Source organism: Phocoena sinus, chromosome 8, assembly GCF_008692025.1.
Source record: "Phocoena sinus isolate mPhoSin1 chromosome 8, mPhoSin1.pri, whole genome shotgun sequence".
NCBI lineage: Eukaryota > Metazoa > Chordata > Mammalia > Artiodactyla > Phocoenidae > Phocoena > Phocoena sinus.
In genome coordinates, this window is record NC_045770.1 from 63,472,577 (window position 1) to 63,485,741 (window position 13,165).

The following is a 13,165-nucleotide window of genomic DNA, read 5'->3' on the forward strand; positions in this document are numbered from 1 at the left end:
AACAGAGTCTGGCACAAAGTAAACATTCCATGAACGCTAGTACTTTAAAGCCATGGGATCACCTAAGAAAAGTGCAGATAGAGAAGAAAAGGGGGCTGGAGCCTGAGCCCTGGGGCACTCCAACATCTCCAAAGGCCTCCATTCAACCCAAGGCTTTTCCATAAACCTGCAATGTCCTAAGCCTTGTCTGGGGCCCCAAAGGCCCTGTATGTAACTCACAATTTAAAACTTGATAACTTAATATTTTATAGAGTTCTTTAGGCGACAATTATATTTTCTAAGTTCAGGGTTGTTTTTTTTTGTTTTTATCACATACTTGTATACCCACTACCATGCTTGGCACAGAGTCAGACACTTGTGGACACATCACGTAAGTTAAAAATTTTTAAGTCAATATATTATTATATTTTTCTCTTAAGGAAGAAAACTTCTTCATCTTCTTCAAGGAATGATGTGGATTATAAGATATCTTTAGTATCACACCATCATCCAACCATCAGGCCCATCTTGCTAGAGATAGTCACAATGGCCAAAGCACCTGCCACGCCATTTTCCCTTCTGACTCCCAATCCTTATGCTTTGTGTATAAACTTTTCTGTCTCCTCTTTCCTGGAGATTTGCCTAGGTGTAAAAGTCTCTCCTATCTGGCAACATGTCACACTCAGGCCCCTGGCCCCCAGTCCCCATAGCCCTAAAGAATTCTGGACACTGAAGCCAAATTATTCCTTAAAACAACAACAGCATCAAAACTTAGGTGAAAAGAGGGAAAGAAAATAGGCAGAAGCCAAATACACATCCAGAGAATCATCTAGGAGGGCTCCTTCCACCAATGCACAGGTGTCACAATGCCTCTGGCTAGTGACTCTGAGTATTTATAAAATGACCTCAAGTGATACGAGTTTCCAACAGAATGGTAAAAGTCAATGAGGGGGGAAAAGAAGTTCTAAGAGTTTATTTCTTTATAGAGTTTATTTCTTTCTGTGGAAAGACAATTTCCACAGAACTATATGCCCTTCTGGGTTTTTTTTGTTTTTTTTTTGTGGTACGCGGGCCTCTCATTGCTGTGGCCTCTCCCATTGCGGAGCGCAGACCCAGCGGCCATGGCTCACGGGCCCAGCTACTCCGCGGCATGAGGGATCCTCCCGTACCGGGGCACGAACCCACGTCCCCTGCAAAGGCAGGCGGACTCTCAACCACTGCGCCACCAGGGAAGCCCTGCCTTCTGTTTCTCTTCATTGTCCCACCCACCTTCCTCCCCACGCCCCCAGCGCTGGTGATAACCACAGAAAATAATGCTGACCCACCAGGACCAACTCTTGATGTGGCTTCAACCACATCTGCGCCTCAGATCCTGAGATCTGCCCCTGGGCCCCCAGGGCCCAGTAATAGTGACAAGGATATGGGAACTATGTCGGCGATTTGAATGTGGGCAGAGCTGAGCACATGAAACTGCTTCCAAATTGGCTTTCTCACTCATATCTAAACCTGGAACAGACAAAAGGCTGCTAAATGTTATTTTACCAATACCTTTCAGCAAAGCTATTTCTAACTAATTTGGACCACTGAGCTACTTATGGGGGTTTTAAAAATGGTCCATCTGAAATAAGATACAAAGTGTCCTCTGCCCATCTCCCATGACTCTGCTATCACTTTCCGTATAAACACTTTGGTACTAAATTCTATTCTAATTCAAGGCAGTGACCTGTCAAAACACAGATGTGGAGGGAAAAAAACAGCAAAACAAAACCCTCACTGCTGTTATCTCTGATTAATTGTACATTAAGGACTCAAATGAACACTCTGACCTTAAATCCCATTTTTCCATGCTCTTCCTAACCCTATACAGCACTAAATATTCATTTGTAAGCTGGTTTTCTTCATCCCTAGGTCTCTGTGTATAGAATCTAATGTCCACTGAGAAGCAAAAGCTTTGATTCCCCTCCCATAGCAGTACAAAATTTCAGGAGAACTTCCATTCCCTTTGGATCCCAGTGTTAGGATCACTCTGGTTTGTGTAGAAGCCCCTCGGGTCTAAGCACCTAGAATCCATCCCTGGCTCAAGTGGCAAGGCCAGACTTTCAGGAAAAACTTCTCCAGGCAATCCTTACTACTAACGCACTGGGCACTTTCTAATGCAGGAGATATTACACTAAGTGGAGTTCCCGGCAACAGTATACGTAACCTAACATGACTAATAGCAAAAATAACTGATGGCGCCCTGTTCACTCACTAGAAAATACATGCCCACATGCTGAGCCTCTTTATCAGGGGTCATCTCAGCATCTAGAGCAGAAGCCAGAGTGATGTACAAACAGCCACTTCCCCATAGCAGTAATCCAATCGGGGGTATCCAAAAATTACTTCCCATCTGACTTCTTAACTCTACCCACTAATCAATTCATCAAACACCTAATATTAAGCATGTTCACTGAAGAAAAGCAATAAGAGAACAAACAGATGCTTGAAAGCACTAGCCAGTGCTTTGTCCATAGCAGATATTCAATAACATTAGTTGAACACCAGAGTGTACAAATGGTAGCAATACAGAGTGCTTCCTTGAAGACCAGTGTCTGACAAAATGTCCCAAGACACTGACTCCTTCACTAGAGGCTATATCTACTCCAATCTAGCCTTCGAGAAAGGGAAGAGTAGGGAGAAGGGGGAAAAAAACCTACAAATATCTATATTCAAACTTGTCTTTAGCTAAATTAACACCAAGATCCCAACTTCATGTCAAAGAAAGACAAAAAGCCACCAACATTGACACTTGTCCACTCAAAGCAGTTTCCAGAACACTGACAATCAGGACTCTCAGCATGTTCTAATCACTATGGCCCTTTATCACAAGAGGTCCATTAAAAAGGGTTTTCTTTCTTATGCTATTAATAAAGGGTTAAGCAGATTATTTCTATCATATTTGCTTGGGGGTCCTAAATTCCAGTTTGAACAAATGATTCCCACACTTCTAGAAAGGCCTTAATTGGGTTAGTCTGGTACTTTTAGTGCAATCTTGCAAAGGCTGGATTCTTTTTAAGTCCTTAAAGGACTTGGGCAAAATTCTTTTGGTGATAATTTTTTTTAAAAAGATCATCTCCCGAGTTTACATATGTTCCACAATTACTCATGCTGATAGGGGAGAAAAAAAGCACATTTTATTTCCAAAAGGCTCCCTTCAATCTGAAAGCTCTAATTGCCAACATATCTGATATTGACTTCCTGCATAAAACAACACACAAAACAACAAGTATAATCATCGGTCTAAAAAGCAAGACTTAAACGGAGAAAGCTCAGCTTGTTTAGCCAGAGAAAGGGAAGGGAAGGATGGGTACAGAAGGAACAATCTGCACTTTTGGTAGCTGACGTTAGGGTCCAGGAAAGACAGTTTGTCCACTCTGCGAACAACTATGCATTGAAGAGGGATGGGAAAACAGTAAAAGTAAGAAACACTAAAAGAAAACTCAGGCTAACGACAAGGAGATAATCTGCGATCATCAGTCTGGAAAGCTCAGAAAACATTTCCTGGAGAGGTTGTGAAGTCTCTTGAGAGAGAGCAAATCTCTTGAGAAAAATTTAAGGATATTTGGAGATGGAGTGGGTTAAAATAGTCAAGTGGTTCTACTACACTACGAGATTACATCTGAGTATCAAAAGGATATTCTAGTCTTATTTTTCTAAGCTTTTAGCTATCTTAGAAAATCTAAATCATTCCTTTAATAAATTATAAAAATGACAGATGCTTACGAAATATAAAAACATTAACAACTGTGTAAGCAATGAGCCACAAATGCAACCAAACATCTCTGACATTTAAACAAGAGCACTGCCGAAGTCTCCCTTCTGAGACCTCAACTCTCAAAACTAACCTCAAGAGCATTCTCACAGAAATCCATACCAAAAGATCACCAGTAACTAACAATGAGATCTGCCATTCTCTGGAGAGAATCCTAGATGGTTTTCCTTTCTCATCTATAACCACAGGCCACAGATAAAACAAAATGGCTTTCAGGTGATACAAGATACAAAATGGGAGAAGGAACCAAGGGATTTATCAGGGCATGAACTACAGTTCATCCTGGGAGACTACCCTGATCTAGAAGAAATAGATAAACTGAGCTAAGAAATCCCTCCAACATCGAATTCCAGACACTTCTAAATAAATGGCAAAGCTGGAACCTTAACCCATATCTTTGGACTCTAAATCCCCTACACCAAGAGGTCACATTCCTCAGAGGTCCAAAACCCAAACTGAGTCATGTCCTGACACATTTAGAGGTGCTGGTGAGAATTTTACACACCAAAGCCTCATTCAATAGGGCAAGCTCTCCGGTTAGAGGCTCCTAAAGGTAAAAATGGATTTGGAGAACTGAGATCAAATTTTGGTTTTGCAGGTTTTTTTGGTTTTTTTTTTTTTCCTGCGGTACGCGGGCCTCTCACTGCTGTGGCCTCTCCCGTTGCAGAGCACAGGCTCCGGACGCGCAGGCTCGGCGGCCATGGCTCACGGGCCCAGCCGCTCCGCGGCATGTGGGATCTTCCCGGACCAGGGCACGAACCCGTGTCCTCTGCATCGGCAGGCGGACTCTCAACCACTGCGCGGCCAAGGAAGCCCTGCAGTTTTTTATTTTACAAAAAAACATGGTTGACTCTAACATTAGTTAAAACTTCTTTAGTTGACAAACTTGATTTTTCCGTCAGCTGCCCTTTTTTGTGCAGCCTCCTGTTACCTGATATTCCTTGGCCTAAGAACCAAGTCTTCAGAGCACTGACACATTCAGAGGAGGAAAAGGCCTAGAGGTTGCACAAGGAAGAGCAAGAAATCTAGATTGTATTCATTCAAAGTGGGAGACAATTCCAACAAAATGGCTCCACCCACTGCTGCCCTTCCTGAGCCCATTATCTGCAGAGAATCAAAGGGCCTGCCTATAAACTTGGATAGTCAATGGCCCTGTAAGCTCCCTAGCTGTACACATGAATAACACAATTAACTGGTAAGAAATGTGGCCAGGTAGAAAGAGCTTTGCACATCCCTAAATCCTGGCTTTCCTATCCCTTCTAAATTCCCACACAGTAACTACGCCAAGGCATCCTATTGCTCCTCCATAACAAAAAGTGAAATAAATGTACATTTTCTCCTAATTGGTTTTATTAATAAGAAAGGTAATCTCAATTCATTTTTACCTTGCTAGTGCCAAGTTTTAAAATTCAGCATTTATGGGCTTCCCTGGTGGCGCAATGGTTGAGAGTCCGCCTGCCGATGCAGGGGACACGGGTTTGTGCCCCAGCCCGGGAAGATCCCACATGCCGCGGAGTGGCTGGGCCCGTGAGCCATGGCCGCTGAGCCTGTGTGTCCGGAGCCTGTGCTCCGCAACAGGAGAAGCCACAACAGTGAGAGGCCCGCGTACCGCAAAAAAAAATTCAGCATTTATAAGAAGCAACAGAACGTTGGGGGGAAAAGGGCATCTCAACTTAAACATCTTTAGGGCAGAGGCCCTAGTTTGGGAGCTCAACTTTGCCACTTAGGAAAGGCTTTTAAACAAATTACAACATTGATCTACATCCCAGGGTAGTCAGGAAAGAAAAAAAAATTTTAACCAAAGCATTGAAAAACACATGGGGAACATAAATGACAAACCGGCAGTCGTGCTGCTCCGCATACACATTCCATGTCAACGCTCACCTGCTGGGACCCAGCTCTTCTCTGATCCCTGGCAGCCCTGTGGTCTGTGCAACCCATTTTTACCTAGTGAACAAAGCCATCGAAGGATATGGGAAACGGGGCAGGAATTTACACACCCAGTTATCCTGACTACACTCACTTTCTTTAACCCGCTAATTAAGAACTACATCTTGCACTTTACCTAAGATGAGTGTGTCACATTCCTGTACACAGATGTCACATTAATCTAAAAACATTGCCCATCACTTCTTTTCTCAAAAATCTTTAAAAGCTAGACAATGTTACAGGATAAAGTTCCAGCTCCTGAGCCAGAATTCAAGCTGACCAGTCTGCTTCAACTGAACCTGCCATTGCCATTGTGGAAGGCAGCTGGGGAAGCACAAGCTTTAGAATCAGACCTCAGGGAGCTGGAATTCCAGCTCTACCTCTTACTATTTGTGTGATCTTGAACAGGTTACTTATCTTTTTGATCATCTCTCTTTAAAACAAGAACAGCAATACCTACTTCATAGCACTAGAAGATGGAAGAGAGAACATGGCATATGGCACAGAGTAGATGCTCAGTAAGCATCACTTCTTTCCCTAGCTCCAATCCAAAAGGTCGACTCTCTCTTCTCTTGAAAATTCTCCCCATCAACTTTCCACTAATTTCAGAACCATGCTTTGTTTCAATGCCTAATTGAAATCTTTTCTCTTCTATGAAACTACCTTGGCTCATAATCATTTTCTCCTCTGAGCTTCTATAGTTCTTATAGTCTAAGCCAATGGATCTAAAATTTTTATTCTCTTATGTGTCACTCCTCTTTCCCCGATGAGTCCACCAACCCAAGAGCAAAGTTTTTATCAATTGTCAAGCCAATAACAATTTAAGTGTTCAATGAAAAATACTTTGAAGATTCAGTTGCCTTGGGGTTGTCTACCAATAATGGTTGCCCTTCTGGCCCAATTAGGGGATAATACCACTTCCCACATACACTTGACCAAATCTCACCCGTATCTTGGAGAGTTTTTCCAAGGGTAATATTTATTGGGTAAATGAAAATGAAGCCTTAATCTATGTAGTCACAGGGGGACTCTCAGCCAAGCTGGCAGAGTCCAAGATGCTTTAATTCACTCCATGCATTCAACAGGTTTTTTTGAGCCCTTGCTTTGTGCTGCCCTTAATTCAGCATGGGAGACAGATTAACAGCAATCTGATCTCTACCTTTGATTAGCTTTCTGGAACCTGGACTATTTCTGATACATTAGAAACTCCTATTTCTGAAAAATCTCATCAGTGAAGGGATTCACTTTCTGAAAATATTACTTGGAGAAAAAAACAAACAAACAGTAATATAGTCACTTGGGTTTTAACCTTGTGGCCTGTCCTAAGATGGCCAATTGATGTATGTGCACATAAGGGATAGCTCAAAACAGCCCTGGAGATGGGATAATGACCCCTTCACCATTCCCAAGACCCTGTGGTCCAAACAGCAGAAACACCTGCATGGGGATAAAAGCAAGAGCTGGACTAAGGCAGCATTAAGGCCAATTCTCTCACTTAGTTAAGTTGTTTTACTCAGGTTCAAATAATTATAAACCGCAGTCTCATACAGACCACAGGAAAATGCAATAATCTCTCTTTAGAAACACTTGAAAACGTTCAGTCTCTTGAACTCTACAAACTACTGAATTCTTTAATAAGGTGGCATAAAACGTTGGCTGAAGTGTGGTCCTTTAGTCTTGGGTCACTTAAAAATACACTTTTAATACTTAGTGCACTTCAGAACAAGGGTGAGAAAGGAAAGGTAATCAAAGTAATAGACTGCGAAGTTCATTTTCCTTTGTTTGAGTTGTGTGTGTGTGTTCTTGAAGGAGCCCGCACACAAACTACCACAGCTCCAGGTAAGAGCTGCAGAGCAGCCCGGGCGCGTCCAGGGGCTCGCACAGAGTCCACTCCCAGGACCGCTCGGACTTCGGGCTCCTCGTCGCACACCACAGCTCTGCACTTCCCCAGACCCTCGGCTCCATGTTCCCCACCCCTAACTGCGCGCCCCAGCGGAGCCGGGAAGTAGGGCTAGCCACGAGCGTCCGGAGGGCAGCCCCCAACAGCCCAGCTCGTCTGCGCCTTCAGAGGCCCCCGAACGCAAACACTCCCAGAGCTGGAACACCTCCGGGGCGAGGAGTGGTGAATAGCGGGAAAAGGGCTAGGACTGCAGCGGCAGGGCAGGGCGCGGCAGAGGCAGAGCCGGAACCGGCGGCCCTCCTGCCCGCCACCCGGCCTGGAGCAAGGGCACTGGGACAAGCAAGCAACCTCCCAGCGAGAAGACGGGCAGGGAAAGCCGGGGCGGCGGCCCGGACGCACTTACCTCTGCGCTCCCCAGCCAGGCTGGGCGCTCGCACGGATGGGGGCTTGACTGCAGCCGCGCAGCCCGGAGGAGGAGCCGCTCCGGGAGAGAGGGCGGTCGTCGGGCGGGCATCCGCGCCCAGAGCTGCGGCCGGGCTGGAGGGAGAGGGAAGGGAGGGAGCACAGATTTGAGTGGAGGGGGGCGTGGAGGAGGTGTGCCTCCACCCGAGACAGAAAGGGTGGGCTGCTGGAGCCTGGCGGAGGGGGTGTGCTCGGAGGCTCTGGAGGGAACAAGAAAACCGCGCTGAGAGTGCGCAAAGGGGGAAGGGAGGGCGCTGAGGATGGGAAGACAGGGCTCGGGGGCAGGGTGAGGAGTTGGTCCTCAAACTGGACCGGCCCTCACCTCGGACCATCCGACCAAGAATTGTCTGGGTCTGGAGCAAAGCACAAGGGGGTCTGAAACTTTATGTCATTTTCTCATACACACGTGACCCCCCCTGCAGTCCAGATGGTTTCAATCACTGGAGGAAAAAAGCGGCTCTGCTGGTATGCATGAAAAGCCGGAGCTGGGAGAGTCTGGGAAAAGCTGCCTGTACAGCCCTCCTGCCTTCAAACTAACCGATGAGCTCTTTCCGCTCTCCCAGCCCTAGGCTAGGGGAGCCCTGCAAAACCCAAAAAGACGCTAAAAGAAGCTACATTTGGTATTGCAGGAGTAGCGGAAGAACTCTGAAAGCACTAGGGTTCCAAGGCGTCTGGTCTGAACCGAAAGTTCTAAGGGCATTCTGAGAATTTGTTTTAAATACTCCATTAGCTTGCAAAACCAAAAACTGGAAAAGGGTGTCATTAAAGAAAAAGCAATATAATACTAGCAGTGAGAATCTGTGATTTATTAGTGGAATTCTTAAAGAAATTGTTAACTCAGTATGACTATCCACTTGAAAAAGTATAATGCAAATCACTTAAAATCGAAACCGATACATACATGGTGGGATGTTAGGAAGCCATGTAGCCCAATTTCTCATCCCATAAGTCACTATAAATAGAACTTAATGTTGAAATGCACAAAATTGACTTTCACAAACCTAGTTACATTTTGTAGGAGCAAACGTATATGAATGACCATACCTGATTCGGGAAGATCCCACATGCCGCAGAGCAACTAAGCCCGTGCACCACAACTACTGAGCCTGCGCTCTAGAGCCCGCGAGCCACAACTACGGAATCTGTGTGCTACAACTACTGAAGCCTGCGCACCCTAGACCCTGTGCTCCTCAACAAGAGAAGCCACCGCAATGAGAAGTCTGCGTACCACAACGAAGAGTAACCCCCACTTGCCACAGCTAGAGAAAGCCCGCACTGCCAAAAATAAATAAATAAATAAATATGCTAAATAAAATTTGTTTTTTTTAAAAAAAGAATGACCATAAACAGACTCTAAGGCCAAGACATGTTTCCAAAGCCCAAGCCAATTCAACTGTCACATACCCTAAAGAAGTACTTACTCAGTTGCAGGGCAAGCGTCAAAAATAATGGGGGGAAAAAAAATGGGGAGTTTAAGATATTGATACATCTTGAAGATAATTTAACTTGTTCTTGATCCAACAGAAAAAGTGGCAAGAACCAAACTGATAGTCTATTGTTCCTTTGCCAAAAAAGGATATTAACATGAATTACTAGTATTAATGCTTTATCTCAATAAAATTGGTGCCAGAGCATATGTTTGGCCTTTCTAGCAGAAGGCCTTACATAGTTGTCTATGTGTGAAAAATATGTCAGTCTTTGGTAAAGTGAATTGGTTCTACATAAGGAAAACCCAAGATTTTCATTTCTCTACTGGTAAACACAGGAGAAAACCTGAAACTAGGGAAATCAAAACAAGCTTTACTCCAAACTCAGAAAGTTCACTGACATGCTTGAACCCTTCAGGAGACTTGGGCTATCTGGATGGACTGAGCCTTCTCCAGTCTTCTCCAATCTCAAATTAGGGTGGTTCTACCATCCACAAGCAACAAGAGAAGTCATGTAGAAGAATCCTCAGGGAACACAAGCCACAAAATTTAACAATGCTCCAGGCAAATTCCACCTGCAGCTCCCAAGCTCTGTACAGAGGTACTTAAGTTTCCCACTTCCAAAACTATTAAAACTTCTATTAAAGTCTTGTTCTTCTTGTGCGTGACACCTGTAAAGAAAGCCAAGTCACTGGAAAGCATCAAGATGTTCTCTCTTCAGACCCAGGATAGTAACGGTTTTCATCTCTGGCAGCTACTGCTGCTGCTGCCTCTTACACGTGCTAAAGAAAAGTAAGAGAGCAATAATGACATACAAATAGTTGTTCTTTTTGTTTGCCAATGCTTTGCAAATTATGCATCAAACTTTTTTAATTCCTAAGAAAAACCTTAATTAGATATTCTCTTTCAGAAATAAAAGTAACATCCCTTAGCTTTTCTAAATATAGTCTTGAGTCTAAACTCCACTGATGTCAGTGTTAGTTCATCTTAATACTAGCCAAAGATTTATTAGAGACACTGACATCTGAAATGTTTTTAAAGCTATTTTAAATGGTATTAATTTAGTGATTTGCATTAACCTAATGTCCACATCACTTGACAAAAAAAGCCAACTATGTATAAGGTGCTAAGGGAGGTATAAGCTCTATGAGGACACGGACTAGGCCTATCTTGCTAAAAACTGTAGCCTATGTGCCTAACACAGTGCCCAGCATGAAGAGGTGCACAATAAATATATGCTATTTGAATAAATGAAAGATAAATAAAAACACTCCTTATAAGGTTACAATTCAGTAGAGGCATGTGACTTGTAAACAGAATGAAATAACATCTTTAGAAAGGATACCAGCAACAAAAAGAGAGGAAGGAATAATTAGCATTAGCTGGGTTTGGATTTTAATCACAATATATATTCAGAAATGTGCAGAGACTGCTGCAAATAAGAAGCGTTTATAAGAAGAATTTGGTGTATTTCGTGCCTAATTTAGGGATCTCAGAGATACACTTTCCCATGTCCCCATTATTCAGTCCCCTCAACACAGAGCCAAGACAAGATTTGAGCATAAACATCCTGGCTCTAATTTGGATAGCATGAATGCTGTTCCTTTCATCCTCTCTCATACATCTCCTCCACCCCCAAGCCATTTCCTCTGTACTGTCTTCTGTCAGTCTAATGAAAGTTTCCTAATCTTTAGAAGCAGTAGCTTTGGTTCTCTTTGTGTGGAGAAGTACAATACACTCTGATTACATGGTTATATTCCATACAGATGCCTGGCAACACATCTTATAGCTAAGGGTCTGTTTAATATTTTAACTTTGAGGGACTTATAATTCAACTATTTTGCCGTATACCAAAATAGCACTTGATGTCACAGAGATGGGCTTTACTTCCTTTTGCTATTTTAAACCCTGTGCTTGAGCATGGTGAGTAGTTTGGGTTTTCTGGTTCATGGATTTTGCTTTGGCATTTTTTTTTCCTTTGAGGAACAAAGGGCTTAAGATTTTCAAGGAAGTCTTTCAGGTGTACAGGTCTAGTACTCATGAAGCAGTTATTTCCTCCTAGGTACTCTGCCTATAATATTATATGTGGTCATTAAAAGGGCAATGGTGGCTTACTTATGCCACATGATCCAAATAACCAGGTTTCTCTAAGGCGGGCAACCGGAAAAGATGGTCGGCCCAGATGACCTTTAAGTTTTCTAGGTCATGCTCTTCCACATATCACTTCCTTTTTTCAAAAATTTTTGTTTTTAATAAAAATAGTATGTTTTGTTGAAACAGCTAAACTTAAATGCTAAAGACTGAAATCATCCTAAAACATTTTTTAAAGAAAATAATCACTAATCCATAACCTCAACAAGTACTATTTAATCCAATCCTGCTTTCCATTCTCCCTAAATGTAAGTAGAGCCTCATTTCTAAAGCACCCCATATTTACCTTTGGAGTTTTTCCATAAGCTTTAAGACTTTGGGCCAGTTTTGACATAAAACAACCTCTGATCTGTAATCTCCAGGGGCCCAGCACACCTCAGAAATAGCTATCAAGAGTGCAAAGGGATGACCTTGTCACTCCCTTTGGCTTTTTACTTTCCTCTTTTCCAAGCCCCTCAAAAGGCGAATGGGGCTTACTTAAATTCACACAGATGTTAACTAAGTCAGTAGTATGAATCCTAGCAACTAGTTTTTGCAGTCAGTAAAGCGTAATAGTGTGTACTAAATTACTAATTCCTACATCTCCTAACCCTTCAGAATCACATAAGAAGCTTGTCAGAAATACAGATTCTGGCTCCAGTCCCAGATCTACAGAATTAGAATCTCCAAATTTAAGAAACACTAGACTAAACTAATTCTAAGATCTCTGTCAGTTGTATGTATGGCAATTTTCCCTTAGAAGAAAGCCCCTCTATCACCACACATTCATACAGGCTTTCCTAAAGGAATCAAGCAAGATATCATATGAATTGAAATAGAATATAGTTCTTTCCTTCACAGTAAGCAACATACTGGAGCACAGTTACCTTTACAGCCTAACTTTGAAAAAAAAAAATCCTTAAACTGAATGCTTTAAAAAATTATTCCTACTACACATTGTTTACAGAAGTTTAAGAAGATTTTAAAATTGAGGAATTGATTGTAGGGGGAAAGAATTACAGAACCCAAAATTGTGTACAAAAATTTTTAACATTGTGACTTAAGAAAACACATTAAAAATATATATATAGGGCTTCCCTGGTGGCGCAGTGGTTGAGAGTCCACCTGCCGATGCAGGGGACACAGGTTCGTGCCCCGGTCCGGGAAGATCCCACATGCCGCGGAGCAGCTGGGCCCGTGAGCCATGGCTGCTGAGCCTGCACGTCTGGAGCCTGTGCTCCACAACGGGAGAGGCCACAACAGTGAGAGGCCCGCATACCGCAAAAAAAAAAAAAATTATATATATATATATATATATATATATATATATATATGTAAGATATATACCTGGTTTAAAAACAGTATAAAAGAAAATATAAAAAAGTCTTCCTTCCCACTCTTGTCCTCCAGTTCCTCTCTCTTCAGGCAATCACTGGAGTTTCTTGTATATTTTTTCAGAAATGTTCAAAGGGAATGCAAAATTATTTATGTGTGCATAATACATTTTTGAGAGGAGAGGTCCATATA

At 42.9% G+C, this 13,165-nt stretch overlaps 1 protein-coding gene across 2 annotated transcripts in view; it reads right to left on the reverse strand.

Annotated features, from left to right (window-relative positions):
• Positions 1-13,165, reverse strand: part of DENND2B (DENN domain containing 2B) — a 174,696-nt gene that overhangs the window by 146,547 nt on the left and 14,984 nt on the right. Inside the window, exon 1 of one of the 2 annotated variants that reach the window (XM_032641438.1) lies at positions 8,023-8,351. The exons of the other annotated variant lie outside the window; for it this stretch is intronic. The gene's annotated coding sequence lies outside the window, so the exon portion shown is untranslated. Of the gene's footprint in view, positions 1-8,022; positions 8,352-13,165 lie in introns of those variants that run through there. 2 annotated transcript variants of the gene reach the window in all.